The sequence below is a fragment of the Felis catus genome, chromosome A3 (assembly GCF_018350175.1).
Source record: "Felis catus isolate Fca126 chromosome A3, F.catus_Fca126_mat1.0, whole genome shotgun sequence".
Classification (NCBI taxonomy): domain Eukaryota; kingdom Metazoa; phylum Chordata; class Mammalia; order Carnivora; family Felidae; genus Felis; species Felis catus.
In genome coordinates, this window is record NC_058370.1 from 68,623,767 (window position 1) to 68,647,789 (window position 24,023).

At 36.0% G+C, this 24,023-nt stretch overlaps 1 long non-coding RNA gene across 1 annotated transcript in view; it reads left to right on the plus strand.

Annotated features, from left to right (window-relative positions):
* Window positions 1-20,998, plus strand: part of LOC111559709 — a 33,971-nt gene extending 12,973 nt beyond the window's left edge. The window contains exons 4-6 of the long non-coding RNA XR_002740829.2: window positions 15,506-15,604; window positions 18,434-18,532; window positions 18,911-20,998. This is a non-coding gene — a long non-coding RNA (uncharacterized LOC111559709). The remainder of the gene's footprint in view (window positions 1-15,505; window positions 15,605-18,433; window positions 18,533-18,910) is intronic.
* Window positions 20,999-24,023: the final 3,025 nt, after the last annotated feature.

Genomic DNA, 24,023 nt, shown 5'->3' on the forward strand with positions numbered 1-24,023 from the left:
TCAGAGAGTTTCATTGACTGATGCAATGATAGAAACTCAGAGTTGGAAGAAAAGTGTATAGTATTTAGTGGACTCATACCAATTCAATTCCTGAATGCTTGCCAACATCCTCTAGACTCTTGTTTTGACACCTCAATGTAGAAGAATTCACTACAGCTGGAGGCAGTCCATCCCTTTTTGGCCAAGTTGACATAATTCATTGAGGGCAAAATATTACATAAGCCTGTGAAAACTTCATCTGTTAGTCTCCCCTACTGCTAAAATTTTTTAGCAGGAGCATAAAGAGAGCAAAACTATTTCCAAAGCTCATGTGGCAGAACTCCAGACATCATGGTATTTGGGCTGGTGTTGGGAGGATGGGTTTGGGGGAGAGCAAATGCTCCTGCAGACCCCACAAATCACACAACTATGGGCTACTGCCCTCCTTATTTATGTGTAAGGCCAGTTTAGGGTTTTCGTTTCCCTTGGGATGTACACTCTGTGTACATATGCATTTTCTGGCAACAGTATGAATCAGGCAGAATAACCTAATGATAAACCACAAGCTCAACCAGGGAAGCAACAGCTGCTGAGGCATCACCTCACTTTGTGAAAATTGGTAATGGACCTATTAATTGTGGTATTTTAGGCAACTCCCAGAGCAAACATAAAGCCATTCCACAATTAATAATTTGTCTTTATTCAATTAACAGTTTCATGTGTCTTGTTCTTAGTATGTATTACACAACTTGACATTGCACCTAGGAGAGAGTTTTTACAAGAAAATGTGGTATGTGAATAATATTACCCCGTTGGTTTTAGATTCTAACAGGTTTCTTTCTTTCCCCTAAGGGATGGGGAAGGAAATACCAAAGGCTGGAATGTAAATGTCTAAAACCCAAAATAACTTGTCAGATTAAACCACCAACATCATAAATCAAGCTCATTAACAGCAACTGATAAAGCTTATCTGTCTCACATCACCAGGGAGGCACTTGCTAGCAGGGCCTTTGCAGAGAGAATTTTCAGTAGATATCATCATTAGAGCTCAGTGAAATAGCCATCTACAGGAACAGCTTGCAGCACTAGCTTCCATATCATAATTACAGAAATGATTACAGTAGCAAATATTAAAAACTGTGCAGTTATGCATAATTTCTACAACATGCAATCTAATTTACCAGCAGTAAAAACAGTAATAAAAGCATTGCCCGGTGATGGGACAAAGCAATTTTCAGTCAAGATGCCTAAAAATAACATACGTTTTCTTGGAGCTGGATTCATTGTTAACATGGTATGCTTAGCATCCTGCTTGAGGGAGCTTAATCATGACCAGGGCAGTAACCATGTTAACTAATGCATGATACTAATAGACTTTTCATACAAAATAGTAAGACTTCTGGCTTCCATGGATAGCTACAGTTTTGGTAAAGGCTATCCATAGAGGATAATAAAGTCTCAGAAGGAAGGGGCCCCTTCCTTTATCCACTTACATCAATATTCCTTATTCCTTTGAACCCCCATTTCCCTCCCTGGAGCTTCATGCTTCTTTAAGCATTCACCTGTCTCTCTTCTTATCCTACTTATTTGTATCCATATCAATACCCCTGTTAATTTAAGCTCTTAGATGGAAGAGACTATAACTGATTCGTATTCTTAATCTTTTCCTCCCCAGGGAATCCATCCCTGTGCTAAGCACAAAGTAAATGATACACAAGTTTGTCAAATTAAATTGATGGACTTGAGGTGTCAAGTTGTACAATATAAATCCAACATCACTCAGAAACGTCACAGTAAAGAAAACATAGTCTGCTATATCTGAGCCCTGGCAGGATTAAGTTTGCTCATTTAAAGCAATAATTTTCAACCCTGGCTGTAAGGCTTTAAGAAAAACCTAGCTGCTACGTACTACTCCAGAACATTTTAAAATCAGAATTTCCAACAGTGGGATCTGGGCATAGGGATTTTTAAATATGGCCAAGAAGGAGCCAGGGTTGAGTCTCGCTGATTTAAAAGGTATGAGTAAACACACACTGAATGTAAACACGGAAAATATTTGATTCACTAAAGGTAAAGAACTAGTTTCCTTTGCTGTGTGTCTTTGGGCATATGCTTCATACTCAGGGCTACATTTGGTTCCTCTATAAAATGAAAGGAGTTAATGATACATAAAGTAATCCCTGAATTACTTTTCATAACCAAACTGCGTAAGTACAAAACAATGCCAACACCAGCACCACCAGGTCAGTGAGTCAGTTATGAGTCAACTCCAATAGTGGAGAATGGAAGTTCATATACTTTAAAAATTCTCTAAGTCATAACTTCTCTTTGGACAAGGATGATAGGAGGATGACCTTTCTGGTTTGTTCTTAAAATACAAGATAAGCAATGAAAAACTGTTTTCAAAAAGCAGGGTCATCAAGATCTTGATTGTTAAATATCATTCTCCAACACAAGGAACCAGAACTCCTTGGAGAAATGACTAATTCTAGGGCAGGGGAAGAGATTATACAAGCTGAGCTTGGAACATCCTGTAGGGTTATACAGTAACGAAAGTGTTAAAAAAGCAAAATGATTTGGGCATGCTAAAGGGAACAGGAGCCCACTAAAAGAATTCCCAACGGCCAAACATGAAACAATTTGATGAACAAAATAAGACGGTATTAGATTAAAACCCGAAGTATAAGATAGATATCCATGAGTCCATATGGATATAAATGTTTGAATAAATAAATAAATGGGGGCAGAGAGACAAATCCTCCTTAGAGAAGAATTCCAAATAGTGTACACAGATATCTCCTATTCCAGGAGGTGAGGCATAATGTTCCTTACGTTGGATGTGAGCTATACTTAGCAACTTCTTCCAAAGAACAGAGTATGGAAAGGAAGAATAATCACTTTACAGTGGAAAATTATGGCAGATACTACCTTAAAAGTGATTATGGTTAACATCATCAGAGAGAGGTCATGTTGCTATCACAAATTCCCTGATAGGATACCACAATTCCACTTCACTTCTATGGTCTTTATTTCTTCCAAACCCATAACCCCAAAGTGATCATGAGAAAAACAGACAAAACCAAGCTGAAGAATATTGTATAGAATACCTGAACAATACTCCTCAAATGCTCGAGATCATGCAAACTGAGAATGACTGAGCAACTGTCACAGAGTAGGGAAGGCATGATGATTAAATACAGTGGTATCTTGAATTGTACCCAAGAACAGAAAACAGACATTTGTGGAAAAACTAGTGAGTTTAGTTTAGTAAAGTCTGTAGTCAATAGCAACATGCCAATGTTAATTTCTTAGTTTTTACAAATATAAAATATAAAAATGAACATTAGGGAAACTGGATGATGGATACATGGGAACTCTATGTGCTATCTTTGTATACCTAAAAATATTCTTAACTTTATTACAAACTGTACATAGAAAGAACATATAGGCATGAAAAGAAAATATAATTATAAAAATTTCTTATCTTTTGATTAAATATATTTAAAGTGTTCTCAGACATAAAAAACTTTGCTACTGTTTCCCTGTTTGTTCAATAATGAAAAATACATTTAATATATTATGTATTCAACTTTAGTAATTTGCATTTCTCATTAAATCAGTCTGACTTAAAATCTCCAGACAGAATTAGCAAAATGTACATTGTACTTGACATGGTATCAGAATGCCTTCCTGCACTACTTACCGGGAACCTTTAACGGAAAGCACATTTCCTCATGTAAGAAATAAACCATGTCAGGTACATCTAATCAAGGGCCCAGAGGAGTATCAACTTTTTTTTCTTTAATTTTTTTAATGTTTATTTATTTTTGAGAGAGAGAGACAGAGTGAGAGTGTGGGAGGGACAGAGAGAGAGAGGGAGATACAGAATCTGAAGCAGGCTCCAGGCTCTGAGCTGTCAGCACAGAGCCTGATGCGGGCCTCGAACTCACAAACTGTAAGATCATGACCTGAGTTGAAGTTGGGTACTTACCCATATGAGCCATTCAGGCTCCCCAAGGAGTGTCAGTTCTGAATGAACTCACTGTATGGCTGCAATGTGATGTGAACACTTCATAATGACTCACACAGTGTATTTTTCTTGGGGCCTAAATTTTATTCAAGAGCAGAACAGCACTCATGCTTACTAGTGAATGTTTAGCATCCTTTTGCTGTTTAATTTTACAAAGTTAAAATTTCTCCAAGCAATAAGGAAATCTGTTAGCCAAAGATGTGATGTTTAAATAAATACAAATTAGAAATTCGAGTTGCTGATTTTTGCTGGTTTTACTTACTAAATGTTTTTGGGATGTGGCCTTTCCACTCATTTTATTCGTTTAGTCTCAAGTCTTTTAATGGGTCTTTCTCTGCAGTATTCTGCTTCTTCCCCATCTCTAGTACATCCATTTCATTCTACCCAGAGTGGTCCATTCTAAGTTGCAAATATGACTTTGCCACTTCCCTCAGTAAAACCCTCTCATAGCTACCTGATTATTATATGTTAAGTTCAAACTTCTCATCATGGCACACCAACTGTCCAGCGCATGGCCACAGCTAACCTTCTAGAAGCTGTGCAAAGGAAGCTGTATACTTTCCCATTAGAAGAAGTTATGCTCTAATATTACTGAAGTAGTTATTTTCTATACACACCCTACAGCTATATGCTTTAGTGTCTTCCCTCTTGTGGTTCGTTTTTTCCCCTTCTTTAAATGGTAAATCTCTCATTATATTTCAGTAGTCATTGGAGGTGTCCTCTCCTCTATGAGGTTTTCCTTAATAATACTTTTCCAATCGTCTTCATTCCCCTGAAAACAAGCACTGTCTCAGTGTTCTGTTTCTATGTCATTTGATATACCACTATCCTAAGAGCCACCCAACCCCCTTTGCCCTGCACTGTACAAGTGTCTTGCTTTCCACTGGCTGTAAGCATCCTTATTACTCATCTTTGTCCTGGGGAAAAGCAAAGGGCCTGTATACAGAAGACACTAAAAATGTTACTGAGCAGCTATAAACAGAAATTTCTGCTCATTTAAATTAAAATAAATATCCCTCAAGGGACTAATTATGGAGTCACAGTATATCTGCAGGGCTAGATTTCTGCATTACCTCTCTTCACACACCCCCTCTCTGTAATCAACGAGGGTTCCAACCTGTATTACCTGCCAGCTTTTTCCACTTATTGTCAATCTCACATTTGTATTTCTACCCGGCTGAGAGGCGTCTTTAAAAAGATCCATTTTTATAATTCTTTTTCTGCTTCTTTCACCACGCTCTTGTAAATGAGATCTTCATTGTCTATATGCTAGGTTCTATCTTGTGAGCTCAGCATACAAAATCAAGTAAGATAAATTCCTGACCTCAGGGAGCTTATAGTTTGATAATGAATTACATGGAGGGAGTTAAGCACCAGATGCCACTGGAGAAGAGGGGCAGAAATCCTAAGTCAAGGAAGGTTTTTTCAAGAAGATGGTGCTTAAGCCAGGATTTGAAGGATAAATGGAAGGTGCTAGCTGAGGAAGGAGGTGAATGGCATCACAGGAGAAAAGAAAAACAGCTGGGAAGGGGCTCCAAGGGAAGGGGTGGTGGCCAGAGGTAGCTCAATATGTTTGCAGATCTTAAAGCAGTTGATATACATGGGATGAGGATGCATATGAGATGGTGCAAGGAGATTAGTGCAGAGGTAAACTCTGAAAGCCCTGTGACTAAGATTAGGTATTTGAATTTGAAGCTTGCAGAAACCAGAGAAAACTAAAGAACTATAATCACATTTATGTATTATAAAGGTCTCTGCAGATCCTGAGTTGGGCGGGGGGAGGTGGAGAGGAGAGGAGTAGGCATAGAGAAGACAAGTTATATGGCAGCTACAATTATTCAGTCAAGACACTAAAAGCATGAGTAAAAAAAAAATGGTAAAGGGTGTAGAAAGTAGGGAAAAGGTAAAATTTAGAGCATGTGGTCACTAGGGGGTGAGCAAATGGGAGGTGTCCAAGATGACTCTCAGGTTTCAGATGTGGACAATGGGGTCAATTGGTGTTCTTATTTCCAAAGACAGGGAACAAAGGATGAGGAACAGGTCTGAGGAAAAAGATAACATCAGGCTTTAAACATGTTTGGATTAAGTGTACATTTATCTTGATGAGCACTGAGTGATATATAGAACTGTTGAATCACTATATTATAAACCTGAAACTAATTTAACACTGTATGTTAACTACACTGGAAGTTAAAAAAAAATGTTTGGATTAAGATCCATCTGGGCATTCAAGCAGAAAAAGCAGTTGGATACTTTCTAGGTTTAGTCACGTGGTCCAATTAAAAATAACTCATTGAGAAGCTATGCATTTAGGTAAGACCACCCCCTACCCAACAGTGGAGAGGAAAAGACAAAAAAGGGAAGGAGAGCTAAGGATGTAGACCTGATGAACACCAAGATTTAAGGAAAGAGAACAGAGTGTGGTGAGAAGGCAAAAACAGAGAAAACCAGGACATAGTAAATTAGGATCCAAAATGTAAATATAAATAGCAGTTTTGAAAATGGAAGATGTGTAGCCAACAGTGTCAGAGATCACAGAAAAGTTAAATAAGTAAAGGCTAAAACTATTCTCCAGTGACATAATATTTTAACCATTTATTGGTTTGTATAAAAAAAATAGTAAGCATTATTCAAATTTTGAGATTGGCTTTTATCTGATATGTATAATGGTGTTTATGACTAAAAAGGAATTAATGTCATTACTTTTCTCAACTCACTATAATCTAGACACCTAGCCATACCTTAGAGTTCCCACTGTTGGTATGTGAGAAATCACTTAATTCCAAATCCCAGTTCCTATGTATTATGTATCCAAAAAATGCATTCCTAGAGAGACTGACAGAGGGGTTTATTACAGTTCAAATCATTCTAACCTTAAGATATCCCCCTCTTTTGTTATAACCACATTTCAGTCAGGAAATCTGTATTTTAGACCTAAAGATGTTACTAATTGTGTGCACTAGGGAAATCACTTATACTCTTTGCACATTTTTATTCATAGGTAAATTTATAAGATTGGGGTCTTCGGTTATGGATAGATTGAGATAAATCATGGTCTGGGAGAGCTAGCACATGCTTCTATACTGAACTTTCACTGGGTACATATATCCTTTCTTAGAGTTGCCTTTATACTTTTGGTATGAGTGGGCCTTTTGCCAACACAGTTTACAATGTCTGACTCCTAAATGCTGGTTTCATCTTTGCTTCACTCCTCCTACTCTATGTGTTAGTCAGAGTTCCTTCTTCCTCTGTACTTCCAAAACATATTTCATAAACCTCTATTATAGCATTTAACACATTTTACCCTAATTACAAGATGATGTGGTCCTTGGGACACAGAGTTTAATTATATTTAATGAACATCCCAAACATACAGACTGTGTCTGACACCAACTATTATTTGATAAATGTATAAGAATTCTTCAAGCAAAGGAACCAGATAGATCATGGTGTCTTCAGCTGGAAGAGAAGTGGCTAGCTTAGTTCATCCTGAACTCTGAATGAAACTGGAAGTCTACATATGTGTCACAGTGTACAGAATGGCAAGAGCTCATGTGGCTCAGGACTCTACAAATGGCTTCCAGAGAAGCTTCATTGGGAAGTTCTATTTAATTAAATGGTGAGGCAGGATCCCCAACAATGAAATCCTAGAGGACAGCCAGTCTATCCACTTTGAAGCAATACTTACTGAAGCATAACTCTTCTGGGTAGGGCAGATGGGGAGATGGATGATAACAGAATACCTAAACAACTGCTGGCTGACAGGCTCAAAGGCAGCAGGAAGGATGCTTTATTAAGTGCCTGCCACAGCACAATTACAAACAGGGCAGAACGACTGTGCATACAAAGAGCAATGACAGCAAGCTGGCTTACCTAGGGAAGGTCTGAAAGGCACTAAGAAAAAGCCCAAAATGAGATCTACCAGGCTAAACAAAGGCAGCCTTGACATGCACATGCTATTTTGAGATCATTCTTTTCTTGATCATTGCTACAAGACCCTAGGTGGTAGATGGATACCTCCTTGTATCAATGCATTGTGCATTGTTGTGTGTATATCAGGCTGCTAATAAATGTTTACGCATGATGATATACTTATCTGTTTTATAATCCCCATATAAATAGATAATAAACTTTATAGTGTTATTTTCATATGAACAATGGCATACTGAATAGATATGTCATGTGAAATGTAAACTGTGAAACAGATTTAAGAAATATATTACAACCTTCCAATTCTTGATTATTTCATCAGTTAGAATTTTATTTACCAATAAACTGAAATAATATGAACTCACTTCTTCTCATAAATATTCTCATATATGTCAGGTATATTTTGGCTATAATTGGAAATCTAGTTACAAGGACTTAGTTCTTTAGATAATTATTTGTAATTAAATATCGCTCTCACTATAAAATAAATTCTGGTTAATCAAAATATTAGTCAATCTTCCTTTTATTTATTTTTTTAGCGTTCATTCATTCTTGAAAGTCAGGGAGACAGAGCATGAGTGGGGGAGGGACAGAGAGAGAGACACACACAGAATCCGAAGCAGGCTCCAGCCTCTGAACCCTTAGGGCAGAGCCTGACGCGGGGCTAGCCCCACAAACCGTGAGATCATGACCTCAGCCAAAGTCAGACACCCAACCAACTGAGCCACCAAGGCATCCCTCAATCTTCCTTTTAGAGAGAATTTATAATGATGATAATGGAAACATCTTTAAAATACTAATTATAATTATAACAATAAGATCAATACAGCAATAAACACAGTCAAATCACTTAATAGATCTCGAGCATCTGCCATAGCCAAAAGACTGCACAAATGCAGGAAAAATGTAAAAATATCAATACATGACCTCAATGTTTAGTAGGAAAGAAAAAGCTGGAGTTGCAAATAACAGTGATACAAGGTAGAATGAGGTACACGTGATAAGAGCTATGACAGGTTGCTAAGTTAATAGTGTATCAAGTTACAGTGACTATGTGAAGTAGTATAATTAGGAATTAGGTAACCATTCCTAGTTAAGCATTTGTTTCCAAAGCAATACACAAGACTGTAGGATGAGACTTGAAAATATGAGACTTATTCTCATCCTTCAGAGACAAATTTATCTTGCAAGGCCCATTTTAATAAATAGAATCCCCAGGAAGTAGTCTTGATGCTCTGAAATTCTGGAAAATAGGAGACAGATGCTCTGTTTAGAATCTAAGCAATATTTATTGAATATTACTTAACCCAGGAATTATACTAATTTCCAGAGTATTAACTCTGAATCTCACCCCATATAAAGTAGTTTAGCAGAAAAAATGAATAAAATGCCATTTAACACAGGAAGTAACAAATATGTAAAACTTGATACCCTGACTAGCTATGAAATGAAAATATTAATAAATATAAAAAGGGACTTGACCTAATATACTAGAGCAGAATACTGTACCAGCATATGGCAAAAGAATGAGATTTCGCTCAGGGATCACTGCTTATCATTATCTCCCCTTTCTTTGTATCTCAAACTACACTTTGTGAAGGAAAATACCACCCAGTGCTAATACACCTGCTCTTTGATTCTAAGGATCCAGGGAAGTTCAGCATTAAAAATCAAGTAGGCAACATTTCCTTTTTGTTATTTTCAAAGAAAGGGTGACAATTCTACCTCTTCCTAAGAGCTACTCAGCTGCAGATAAAGACCGTTTCAGACCAGGGGATAATAATTACCACTTCTAATCTTTTGACAGCCCAGCCTGCAGCTAAAATGACTGGCAGAACTCACTTTTTGGCTGCAAGGTAGGAGGTTCTCATACCAGTCTATACTCAAGCTGTTCTACATGACAACCCAAGATCTGGAAGCAACCTGGAAACTATATTCAATAAGGCAGATGTTTTTCTATCTGATCTGAAACACTCAAAATCTTCAAAATACTATGAAATTAACAAAGTTTTCCCCCATCTTCCCATGTCAGGATCATTTTGTAGACTTGCTGTAAATACTGGTTCCTAGGTTCCATCTGATTTCTACTAAATCAGGCATTCTAAAGGGGGAGATCAGGAAGCTGAAATTAATCTGCTTCATATGTATAAATTTGGGACTCACGCATCTAAGTTGGGGGATGTGCCATGGAAAGATCAAAAACATCCAGAAAATAATTGGAAAATTCAAATAGTGTTGTCAACTAAGAATGTCAAAAATCATATGCCAATAGCAAGCAGTTATCATTTCTTGAGTATTACTATATGTACAACATTGTTTATATAGAAATGACCCTCTAATTACATTGCAGATAAACTAAATTGGAAAGGGCTCCTTAAGAGACTCATGCTTATGAAATAGAAACACTGCCACAATGAAGGAACATAATAGATGGTTTCCACACATAAATATGGTTAATTACTGCATCAGAGCCTTGGAGCCTGTGAGGATGAAAAGAAAATCTAACAATAATCCAGGATTTCACACAAGCTGCCTTCTGACACAACCAGAGCTCACCTGCCAGGCCCCATTTCTGTCTCCTCAAGATCTTACTTTTTATATCTATTCTGAAATCATCACCTTCTACAAGTGGCATCTGACTATTGCCTGCTGGGATTTTGTGGTCGATTCATAAAGAGTATATGGAGAACTGTATTGTAAAACTTACAGGGTTTATAAGCTACTTTTGAAAAGTAAGAAACTCAGACTATTTCAAACTATCCAGGAATAAATTTCCCTTGTGATACTCTGAGAAACAGGGAATGGAAACAAGTGAACATGTCATCACATCTCAGCAAAGCTCCACTAGGTAAATGCTTTCTGTACAACACCATTGTGAGAAGACCCTGTGCACATGAACTTGTCCTTAAATTTAGGATCTGAAAAGGGGTAAATGATATACTTAGGTAGGACTGGCTATAAAAATGAGAGAATAGGGGCGCGTGGGTGGCTCAGTCGGTTAAGCATCCGACTTCAGCTCAGGTCATGATCTCATGGTCCATGAGTTCAAGCCCCGCGTTGGGCTCTGTGCTGACATCTCAGAGCCTGAAGCCTGTTTCAGATTCTGTGTCTCCCTCTTTCTCTCTCCTTCCCCACTCATGCTCTCTCTCTTCTCAAAAATAAATAAACGTTAAAAAAAGAATTAAAAAAATGAGACAGAATACATTCACCCTGAAATTTCAAATAAACACTGCATACATATATTTTTGTTCTTCATAAGGAATAAAGAGAAAAAGGAAAACAGCAACATGGAAAATGTAAAAGATTTTATAATAAAAAAATGAAGGAAGTTGTATAGGATAAGCATACTGGAGAACATGATCTACAAGAAACCAAAGACAATTTTATATATGCTTTGCATTCTTAATGAAATTTAGGAAAAAATTAAGTCTAGTAAATAACACACAAAATCTTACATTAAGATGTTTTCAGAATTAAGAAAATAATGCAGGAAAGCCAAAAGCACCAAAGGAGACTTAAAACTCTGTATTATGTATATCACAAAGAAATTTCTTTATTAGAGAAACTTAAATCAATAAGGAAAAATTTAATCTTTCAATAGTGAAAGAAAACTTGAGAAATGTACCTGTTGTGGGTCACCTCAGTCTTTGAGAGATCAATTATCCCAAAGATAAATAAGTAAAAGATAAGTACAAGGTATAATGAGAAGCTTTACCTTGCTGCATTATCATGATATGCTGTAGACTAGGAGTCAGAAAAATAAGTCCAAATCTGGTTTGACACCTATTTTTATAAAAAAGGTTTTTTTAAAACAGAGGTTCACTTATTCATTTAACTGTTATCTATGGCTGCATGTATAATACACTAGCAGCGCTGAGTAGTTGTGATACAGACCATATGGACCACAAAGCCTAAAATATTTACTATCTAGGGGCACCTGGGTGGCTCAGTCAGTTAAGCGTGGACTTTAGCTCAGTTTATGACCTCACGGCTCATGAGTTGGAGCCCTGCTTCAGGCTCCGTGCTGACAGCTCAGATCCTGGAGCCTGCTTCAGATTCTCTCTCTCTGTTTCTCTCTGTCTCTCTCTCTCTCCCTTCCTCCCTCCCTCTTCGGCTCATGCTCTGTTTTGCTCTCTCAGAAATAAACATTAAAAAGAATTAAAATATTTACTATCTATTTCTTCACAGAAAATGCTTGCTAACCCCTCCCCTATACCACTGGATAAATAGAAATGTTAGTAAAGTAGCAGATCCTGAGTTTCCCTAACTTTTAGGTGTCACTCTGTCATATACGTGTCTTACAAAAACATTGAAGGTGTTTATTACCTACTGCCACCAAATCTAATCAGCATATCACCAATATGGTGGTGAGAAAAATGTCCTTCTGGATATTAACAAAGATCCTGTTGAAATTTACCATCACATAGACTGGGAGAGTTGGCATAGTTCTGAGGTAAAAAAATAAATAAATAAAGATAAATTGCTGTTTATGCCAGTTAAAAGACTGTTTCAGGTAGGTTTTTTTCTAATTGGTATAGAGGATATGTGCATTTGACAGATGAAAAAGGCAGCTTCAATTGGTGACACTTTTAAATTAAGTTTATGATAACCTATTGTGACTCTTCTATACTGGTCAAATGGGCATATTCAATGAAGCTGTTTGAGGAATCACTGCCATCTGCATCGTTTTTGATGAAAATTCTTCCTGGGATATAAACAGTTCTGATGTAAAAAGAGATTATTGTGATGGATTACTTCCAGAGGATGATGTCAGCAAGATGGTGATGAAGAAAGCCCCAGACCCCCTTCCACCCACAGAAATACAGACTTAACAATACATGGACTAATTCCCTGGAGAAATGGAGAAAACATGTTAAGAAGCTCCTGTAACCCAGGTGAGCATGAAACCAGAGACATCAAAGCATGGTGATCTGCAAGAAAATTCCCAGTACCTGGTTCTACCCTGGAGATGGAAAGAGAAGACTAAAACATGTGCCCAATATTTTGACCTGTGTGGAGGCAGGGAGGGGGCTACCCAAAGTACTGGCTTCTGTATTGCCTGAATCTAAGCACTGACAGGACAGAAAGTCATGTTGGGGGCTACTAAGAATAAAGTTGATGGTTTGGATTAGCACTCATTTACTAGCCATAATCTTAGCGTAGAATGAAAAGAAGAAAACTCCTGCTTCTTCCTGGGAAATGAAGGGCTTGAAACATGAGTCCAACATTCTATCTTTACAGGGAGCTTGCCAAGGGACTGGTTTCTGTCATGACTGTTCCAGAGCACTAAGGGGACCCTACATACTCTAGATGCCTGGGAGCCACTGAGAAAGAAATCTGGGAGAATTGATGCTGCTCAAATGTTCCTAAATCAACAAACTTGAAAACACCAACAAGGCATAGTCTAAAAAGGTAATTGACAAAGTAATCCCATTACAATAGCATCAAAAATAATAAAATACCTAGGAGTGAACTTATGAAGGAGATGAGAGGCTTATACACTGAAAACTATAAAATGTTGCTCAAATTGAAGAAGACACAAATAAATAGAAATACATCCTGTGTTCATGGATTCGAAGACTAAATATTGCTAAAAATATCCATACTACTCAGACTGATATATAGGTTCAATGTAAGCTCTATCAAATCCCAATGGCATTTTTGAAGAAATAGAAAAAATGATCCTAAAGTTCATATAGAAACACAAAACACCTTGAATATCCAAAACAATACTGAAAAAGAAAAAAAGATGGAAGCCTCATGCTTCTTGACTGAAAAACATATTACAGAGTTACAATAATCAAAACAATATTGTACTGATATAAAATGGACACATAAACTGATGGAAAAGAATAGTGATCCCCAAAACAACCCCACTCATATATAGTCAAATGCTGTTTAACAGGACAGAACACTGGGGAAAGAATAGTATCTTCAATAAATGGTGCTGGAAAAATTAAGTATCTACATGCAAGAGCACAAAATTGGGGCCTAATCTTACAACATACATAAAATTCAACTCAATATAAATTAAAGAGTTAACATAAGACCTGAAACTATAAAACTACTACAAGAAAACATAGAAAAAAAGCTTCATAATATTGGTTTGGCAAGATTTCTTCAATAGGACACCAAAAGCACAGGTAACAAAAATAAAAATAGACAAGTGGGACTACATCGAACCAAAAAAGCTTTTGTACAGCAAAGGAAATAAAAGAGTGAATGGCAACCTGTGGAATGGGAGAAAATATCCACAATACATATATCTGATAATGGGTTAATATTCAAAATATCTAAGGAACTCCCACAAGTCAACAGCAAAATAATAGTTTTCTTTACTTAAAAATAGGCAAAGGACTTGAATAGACATTTCTCTAAAGAAAACAAACAAACAAAAAAGAACAACAGCTATATGAAAAGATGCTGAATATCACTAATCATCAGGGAAGTGCAAATCAAAACTACAAAGAAATATTATCTCAATGAGATATTATTAAAAAAACAGAAAATAACAAACATTAGCAAGGATGTGGAGAAATCAGAACTCTTGAGTACTGTTGGTAGGAATTTAAAATGGTGTAGCCACTATGGAAAATAGTCTGGAAATTCCTCCAATAATTCAAAACAGAGGTACTATATGATCCAGCAAGTGCATTTGTTGGCATTTGTCCAAACTGAAGTCAAGATCTTGAAGAGATATTTGCACTCCCATATTAATTGCAGCATTAGGGGCGCCTGGGTGGCGCAGTCGGTTAAGCGTCGGACTTCAGCCAGGTCACGATCTCGCGGTCCGTGAGTTCGAGCCCCGCGTCGGGCTCTGGGCTGACGGCTCAGAGCCTGGAGCCTGTTTCTGATTCTGTGTCTCCCTCTCTCTCTGCCCCTCCCCCGTTCATGCTCTGTCTCTCTCTGTCCCAAAAATAAATAAACGTTGAAAAAAAAATTTAATTGCAGCATTATTCACAATAGCAAAGGGGTGGAAACACCTAAATGTCCATCAAAATAAAAGAATAAACAGATTACACACACACACACACACACACACACACACACACACACACACACACAATGGGTTATTATTGTGTCTTGTAAAAGAAGGAAATCCTGTCATAAGCTACAACATGGGGAAACCATGAGGACATTATACTAAGTGAAGTCAGTCACAGGAGGACATACTATGCATAATTGTACTTATACAAATATCTAAAATAATCAAACTCATAGGAGCAGAAAGTAGAATGGTGGTTGCCAGGGACTGGAGGTGGAGGGGAAACAGAAATGCTCTTCAGTGGATATAGAGTATTAGTCATGCAAAATGAAAAAGTTCTAGGGGGTAGGGGTGCCTGGGTGTCTTAGTTGCTTAAGCATCTGACTCTTGATCTTGGCTCAGGTCTTGATCTCAGGGTCTTGATCTCAAGCCCCGTGAGTGTGGAGCCTACTTAAAAAAAAATGTTCTGGAGTTTTGCTTTATAACAATGTGCATACAGTTAGCAATGCTATAATGTGCACTTAAAATTTTGTTGAGAAGAGAATTCATGTTACGTGTTTTTTACCACAATTTTTTTTAAGTGGATCTCACAGTTCCCAGTTCTGCTGAATATTGTCACTGGTTACCTGTGGGGAGCTGCATGGTGTGATATGAGGGGGGAATCAAGACTACAGTGAAAGGTATTTTTATTTTTACTCTATATATAATGATGTTTTTTTAAATATGCAAAAATAATCATGTATCTGTTCATGTATTATTTTGTAATATGTAAATAAAAGAACATGGATCTCAGTTTAAAGAAAAAGAGAGATGTATTACTTCCAGAGTATTTTACTTGCCCCTTCTAGGATAATAGACTTTATTCTTTGGGTGAGTGAGATAATGTAAGGATCCTCCTCATGGATGAGTATGTTTTGGATGCATCCAGAAATTGAGGAAATGACCCTTAGCTGCTTTTGCACACTCACTGGGTCCACTGTATAATGGTTTTAGGCCAAAATTTTGCTTATCTCACTTCCATAAATGTCCTCTCTGTGGGTAGGCCAGAAAATATTTCACTTTTCCAAGGTTTATCTCAGTTCGAAATTACCATCTATCCTGGAAAAGTGTGTTTCCCTCTTTCTGGGACATAGTCAGTGTGATGAATAATTGCAGATGAATAATTAGCAGAAGAATAGAAAGAAAATTACTGGCTATACCTATGGAAACAAGATCAGGCTGCCTCTTTGGGCACAACATTCCAGGTATACAAATTGGCTCAGGTTTGAAAATTAGATGAGAGGCTATGAAAGCAAAACTATAGAACAAAACTGTTCTCTTTCCACCAGAGTTATATTTTTTGTTTATATGAATCATGCAGAATTACATTTGTTAATTTTCTAGTGTTAAACCAGTTTTCATTACTAGATTAAACTCAACTTGGTCATACATTATTAGACTTCTCATATCTTAGAACTATTTTCTTCTATGTTCACAAGTGAAATTGGTATGTCATTTTTTTTGTTGTTGTTGTTGTTCACAAAATGTTCTTCTTAGGTTTGGTACCAAGGTAATACCAGCTTCATTATATGAATAGAGTAGTTTCCTTTTTTCTTCCAGGAGAGATTGCATAGATTTTTTTTTTCTTTAAATATTTTGACAGAACTCTGGGGAATTTACCTCTGGCTTAATTTTTCTGTGCACAAATGTTTTTGACTAATTCAATTTTTCTAATGTCTATAGGTCTATGAAGTTTTCTATTTTTTGAATTACTATCAGTGATGTTAATTTTTATAAGAATTTGGTCCATTGCATTTGAGTTTGAAATTTACTGGAATGACATTTTTCATAACATGCTCTTATTACTGCTTCATATGTGCAACATCTGTTGTCTAAATATTAACTTCTGATTTTTGATCTTGTCTTCTGTGTTTTAATTCAATTTTACCAGAGGTTTGTCATTATTATAAGTCATTTATAAGAAACAATTTTGACTTATGTATTTAATATATGTCTCTTATTGTTTTTATTATTTCCTTTCTTCTACTTTCTCTGTATTTATTTTGGATGTCTGAACAGTTATTGGGAAATATATAAATACCTCTATTTTTAACTATTCTATTGCTAACATTTACAAATTTGTGTAACACAGATGGTACTCAGAAGAGCAATGCTAAAAAAAAAAAATACCAAGCAATCCAAAATGTGTGGCTGTCTTTTTGTGATTGTTGGAAATCAGCAAGGGGAGGCAAGCTGCAGGGTAGCAGACCTTTGTTATACAGACAAATGTTTCATTACACTGCTGCTTAAGATACTTTGAAAAGCAGACTTGAAAAATTATAGACCTGCAAGTTATAGAGCTTATAACTATAGAATTGATGTGAAAACCTCAGAATATAGGTCTGTTAGTTTCTTTTTGTTGATTTTTTTTAAAGTTCTACCAGTGACAGTACAACGTAGGCTAGTTAGAACAGGTTTCTCTGAAAAGGTAGAGTTTGTAGCAGATAAGACTGTAGCCTCATGTTTTGCCAAGCAGTTCCTACCAAGAGTTTTCAGCCAGACAATGAAAACGAGCTCAGGGGCAAAACTGAGATTCAGATGTGGAGCGCTGAGTCCATTCAAGTTTGAGAGAAAAAAAAAGCCAGTAAATTAAAGACCAGTATGTTTAAGTATAAAAAATATCTTTTTATGACATTTTTACTTACGATTACCTGCAGACAGAATTGACTAGAAGCCTACTAAAAATTGTATTTCCAAAGAAACAAACCACCTACAGAAGCTTATTATTTTCCTAACCTTAAAGCAGAACCCTATCTCAAACCTGCAATCATGATGTGGACTAAACTAGCTTCTAAAAAAATACTTTTCAATATTTTCATTATGAAGGATAAGGACAAGGAAAGTGTCATAAAGGACTAAACCAAGGACCATAATCACAAATATCCAGAGGGCATTATAATGAGCTACTTGGGTTATCCAAGGAACTTAATTCAGTACAAGACAGATTTTTCTCCACTTTTGCCCAGTGAGATTTGATGGTTGTGATCATTCAGTAACTGCTATGAATTTCCCATGCTTTCTTTAAAAAAAAAACCAGTTTTAATCAGTTTTAAATTCTTGTGTCACCATTTTATATTGGCATAGAGGAGAGAAAAAGACATTTCCTTTATATTTTAATATCCTAAGCATGATGAGCCACATCAAGAAGAATGGTCTTCTTTGGGATATTCACTCCCCCTAAAAGGGAAACAATTCCAAAGTTGCATCCAGGTCAAAGTCCATCTCTGGGTAGGTAATATTTGGCCCTCTCCATCAGGTCTTGATGTGGCTCCTTGTGTTGTGGTTTGATGTGTAGGAAGAAAGGAATTGAACCTATAGGGGAGAGACAAGTGGTGGGCAACTTGTTTTTTTGTGGGGGTTTTGTTGTTGCTGTTGGTGTGTGTGTGTGTGTGTGTGTGTGTGTGTGTGTTTAGGGGAGATACAAGATTGAGAGCAGATCATCACATACCCATTCTACCCTTCTTCTATAGAACTTGAGTGAGGCATATGGCTGCACAGCTATAAAGACAATTTCCAGTCTCCCCTGCATCAAATGTGCCTGTGTCCTTGCCAATGGATTACAAGTCGAGGTAATCAGAACTTCTTTTAAAAGAAGCATCATGCCTGCCCCTTTCCCTTTTCCATTACCTTTTCCTTCTGGTTGGCTGAATGTAAATGGCTTAGCAAGAGCTGAAGAGAAGTTATGTAATATTGGCAGATATATAATGACCTAAATAAAGGGTCTTGGTCTTTGCTACAATGAAACCACCGTATAAGCCCTAGGCCATTTATTTTTTGGATTACTATGTAAGAGATATACAAACTTTTACTTGGGCCTATATTATCAGAAATGAATTTATTCAGTGACTAGTATAATGCTAATGGCAGTAATTATGATGTCTGTGTTTATGTGACTAAACCATTCTTTCTTTCTTGCACACATTTAGCATCTTTTTGTTTAAATTTAGAACAGCACTGGAAGCTGGTGATGAAGAGGAGCCCTTCTCCCTTTTGATGTGAAACAGATACAATGTCAAAAAAAAAAAGACACCACACAAACAGACAAACAAACAAAAACCCAAAAAACCAAGATTACTCCTTATAGAAACTGACCTGTCCACTGCATTTCTTTCCCTGGCATTAATAGTTCACCAGTATTATTCGAGGCTATATTTCAGTGGTTATTGTAGTTATTGTTTTCTCCCTTATCTCCCTGAATTTAGTAAAATCTTTGCTCTACATGGTACTGATATGATAAATCACATTATACTCAAGCTCTCTGGAAATGAAACGGCTTGCCTTTAAGATATCAAATTCTACAGCAAAGCCCTTCCCCCATCTACCACTAACCTTTTGGCTTTCCTCAGTCTTTGACTAGTTGGAAATAATATTTCTCTGGTGCTGACACTGCAGAGGATACAGAAATTCAAACTGCATGAAGGTTGATAAAAATGAATTTTATCAGGAAAGTGAGAAAGTGTTCATATAAATGAACTTTAGATAGCTATGGAGAGATAATCTGGGTATTTAGCTGAGAGATGAATACTTAGATTACTATACTAGAGCAGAAGAAAATTCATTTTTTCTTCTTGGATTTTGTATTATATGTAGAATTTCAAAACTCTTGACCTCCAAAGAACTTCCAAATGCATCTTAATACCTCATGATTTTATTTGGCTTATTTTCTACTTCCAAGAACATTTGTACTCTTTAGGAAGATAAAAAACTGAGTTACAAGGCATGTACAAGGTCATATTTTGAGCCACTAGTGGAACTTGGACTGAATTTTTGAACACTTTCTCAAACCAGTTGAACTCAATTTTCACTGCATTGTACATGCCAAAATTTTTTCAATACTATATAGGAAAAATTATTTTTCTTATCTTGTTTTTCGTTGGTGTGTTTCCCCCCACCCCTACACAGTCTAACCTTTGGCATCCCATTTCTTGCCCTTAGGTTGTATGTGTGTACTACACAGCTTATCACATTTAAGGTACATGCACATGGTGAGTTCAAATCACTGAAGCTTACTGAGCATGTCAGTGTGAAATGTTGCAAAAGAGGAAAGACACTAAGAGATTATTCCTGATGCTGGTGAGCCCAGATGTGTCCTCTAGATGTCCTACAGATGTTACCTAATAACTTTAAGAGGCTACTTGTGGTGATAACTGTGATAAATTAAATGTGATCAATTAATATTTTGATTAATTCAATTCTATTTAAATGAAATGAAAACTCATTTTATAGCCAATCATCCTGGTACAGATCGGATGGTATTAAGGCATTAATTTTCTTTTTTTGAGCAGTTAGCAACACACCTTCCATTTCCTTGCTATCATACTTTTCCAGCATTTGGCTACTCTTAACAAAAAGCATAAAAGGCTTCTCTATTCTTTTCCCAAATTAAACCTTCCTTCTTCATACATCAAAGAAAAGAGAGTTCAAATTCTTTTCCAGCTCTTTTTTATTAATGCTTGAGCAAAGATATATGTTTTCACAAGCACCAGTTAAACCAGAAAGAGAAGAATTTCTCAGTGATTCAGTGGATCCATCAATCAATGCTGTAAACTTTTTCAAATTTATGGTATGTTAAAATAATTACAATTATAATTATTATTAAAGAAGGCTCTCTGAGACCAAATTTTTGCTTTATTCATTATCTATCCTTGTCTCTCCCACAACCATTCACCCACTATTTAGAAGACCTACTTCTATGCTCCTCTGCTCTATTTGTAACTAATAATAATTAATTATAAAATATTTTGCTACTGATGAGCTAAATCAAACTCATCACTTCCTCTTTCCTGAATCTAGCCTGCTTGTATTTAAATTACTCTCTTGCTGCCTTTCAAATCACTTGAGGCTGGAAAACTTTTCAATGTTCTATATTCATTTATAATATATATGTGTACAAATGACTAATACATGTAATACATATGTATGATACATATGTAATACAGATATAATACATGCAATATATATAGGTATGCTTCTATCTCTCCCCTCCCCCTCCTTACTCTTTGTTCTGGTATTATACTAATTTTATGAAATTCTTTATCTTCCTTGTTTGTTGAGGTACCTTAATTTGGGGGGGGGCTTTGTTATGCTGACACTGTGCAAAGCTATAGTTAAAAATATGTAAACATCCTGCATGATTGAAATACACAAGGTTCAACTCCTTTTTTTTTCCTCCTCTTACAAAGATAACTATTGATAAGGCCCTGTAAATCCTTAATTTAATTCCTTTCCCTGTTGGAACTTCCATACCCTTACTTCCATCCCTATTGGGACTTCCTTTGTTTTTTTTTCCTGTTGGGACTTCCAAATTATTTTGCTCACCTCTGATTTCTCCCCTACTCTAGTCCATCATCCAAGTCCTTAAAAGTGATTTCTAAATATAGATTTGATCATGTTACTACCCTACTCAAACCCAGCCTTACAGTGTTATTCAAAGTCCATCACGATTTGATGGCAGCCTACCTTATCAGCCTCATCCTTGCCACTTTCATCTGTTAGGTTTACATTGTGCAAACTTCTCTATTTGTAGGGCACTTTTCTTCAAAAAGAAAATCTGTTTGGGAGCCTATTGAACTAATGAGGAACCAATAGGAACAAAACCCAATAAGTTTTTAGTCTAAAACTAATAAATTGATGCTCTGGTTTCTCTTCAAATCGCATAAATCTTTCGCCTTTTACTAAAACTAATAAATTGACTCTTTCCTCCTCTTATCAGTGCCTATTTAAAAAACAAAATAAATATGAGAAGTATGCTGAATTTTAGGATATCTCCATTACTATAAACTTGGCTTGGACAGGATTTTCTAGATCAACTATTTAAAATACCATAGATATACATAAAGATAATTATTTCCATCTTGAAAATTGTGTTCAACAATGTGTTGGTTTTTAATTCTATTTTAAAATTATAAGAAAATTGCCCATGTTAGATGCTATTATTCAAGGAACCATACATGTGTGCATGCACATGCACACACACACACACATACACACACACACAGATTTATCAATGCTTTGTTTCCCCAATTACTTCCAAAGTTATTCAACTGTGACTACATTAGATTAGACAATTAACTTGCAAATACCTCATTTGGCACAAATGCTTTAAGAATATTATTATTCAGAGCTATTTTTGTTTCTCTATTTCTCTAGAGTTTGGAATTACCCATAGCTTTAAAATTACTAGGTTTTGGATACATTTTGAATTTAAAAGCCACCTGTAATATTGCATTAGTCCCCTTTGTTTCCCAGTGTCACGTAGAAAAAGGTGCTCAAATGACACTTCTGGAAGGCAAGTGAATTCACTGTAATGCAGACATATACCAACAAATCATCTTTCCATTAAATGACTGTTTACTGTATTTAAGGCAATAAGAATGGTAGAAAGAACAGTGTTGCCAACCAGGTACCAAATCCATGTTGTCTAGAGAAAAGTAGACTCATACATATGCAAAGAACAGATAGCACATGCCATGTAAATGACAAAATTACTTACACATGAACACTATGATAATAATGGTAATAAAAATGATGATTAATATTTATTGAGCATTTACTATATACTAGGATCTGCGCTAAACTCTTCCAGACATTTCATCATTGAATCTTCACAAAAATTCTATAAGGCATGAACTACTACTATACATTTTACAGAATGAGAAGGATTTAAAGAGTTTTATATACACTTAGTTTTACCCAAATGGTAAGGGGTAGAAGTAGAACAGGTTTTTCTGAGTTTATAACTTTCTAATACTCTAAAATGGACAGTTTACCCTATTAGGGGCATCACTAAGATGGTAGAATTAAATGATGAATAAAATCCAATATATTTCCTACAAAATAGAATTTAAAAATATTTTCTATGTTACAGCACAATGAAGACAAAATTCTGTAATTGAGCTCTTAGGAAGACATAGATTTCCCCAGGAATTAGAGTTCACCTCTGGATAGAATTAGCAGCAGCCAAGTATATTTCTACAATGTTTTGAAGCTTTGATATATTGAGCTATCTACAGCATAAACATTGGTAAATTTAGTGTGGCATATGCTGGATATTTCAAGTTTTAAAATTCCAGCCTAGATGATTTAACAGGATTAAAAAAAACACTGTTCTCTAATATTGCAGAAGTTACCATGGTATATTTCAAGTCACAGTTTCAAAACAGCATCAGCATACATGATCATATTACTAATTGAGTCCATAGCAAATATGGAAACAGGTGCACACATAAAGATCTACTTTGATAATTGAAATTTATTTTGAATAAGCAGTAAACAATATATCTTAAGTTGTCATTACTAAGACATTCAAATGAAAGGAGATTCATGAATGATTATGCAAATTTCAAAGCCACATTCAAAATGCAGTTTAACAGCAATGTGCAAAACATAAAAAGATTCTGTTTCTTGTTTTCTTAGCTGACTTAATCTACTTGTATTCAGAAATCTAATATTTAAAGAGGAAGAAATTGTCAATTTAGTTGTCATTGGCACAGATATAGCTATGGGAAATTCCTATAAATATTTTTAGTCAATTAGGATTGGCCGGGAAGTTTGAAAATTCATTATACAAACAGAACAATTCATAGGGGAAAAAAAAAAAAGAAAATGGATTTTCAAACAATGAAACAGTATATAAATTAAAGTGATAAAACAAAGGAAGATGAGATTCATTCATTCATTAACCATTCACTCAATAGGTTTTTATTAAGAATTTACTGTGCAATTTGCGGCACCTGGGTAGCTCAGTTGGTTACACACCGGACTTTTACCCAGGTCATGATCTCATGGTTCATGAGTTTCAGCCTCGCTTCTCAGCACAGAGCCTGCTTCAGATCCTCTGTCCACTACCCCCTCTGGCCCTCCCCTGCTCTCTCTCCCCCCTCTTTTTCTCTCCCCCCTCCTTTTTCTCTCTCTCAAAAATAGACATTTTATAAAAGAAAATGTTACTGTGCAAGATATGTCAATAGACAATGACCTCTGCCCTCATGGCACTTTCTAATGAGAAGTACAGAAATGATAAGACTAATAGTCCAATTCATTTTTAACTATAGCTATGATAAA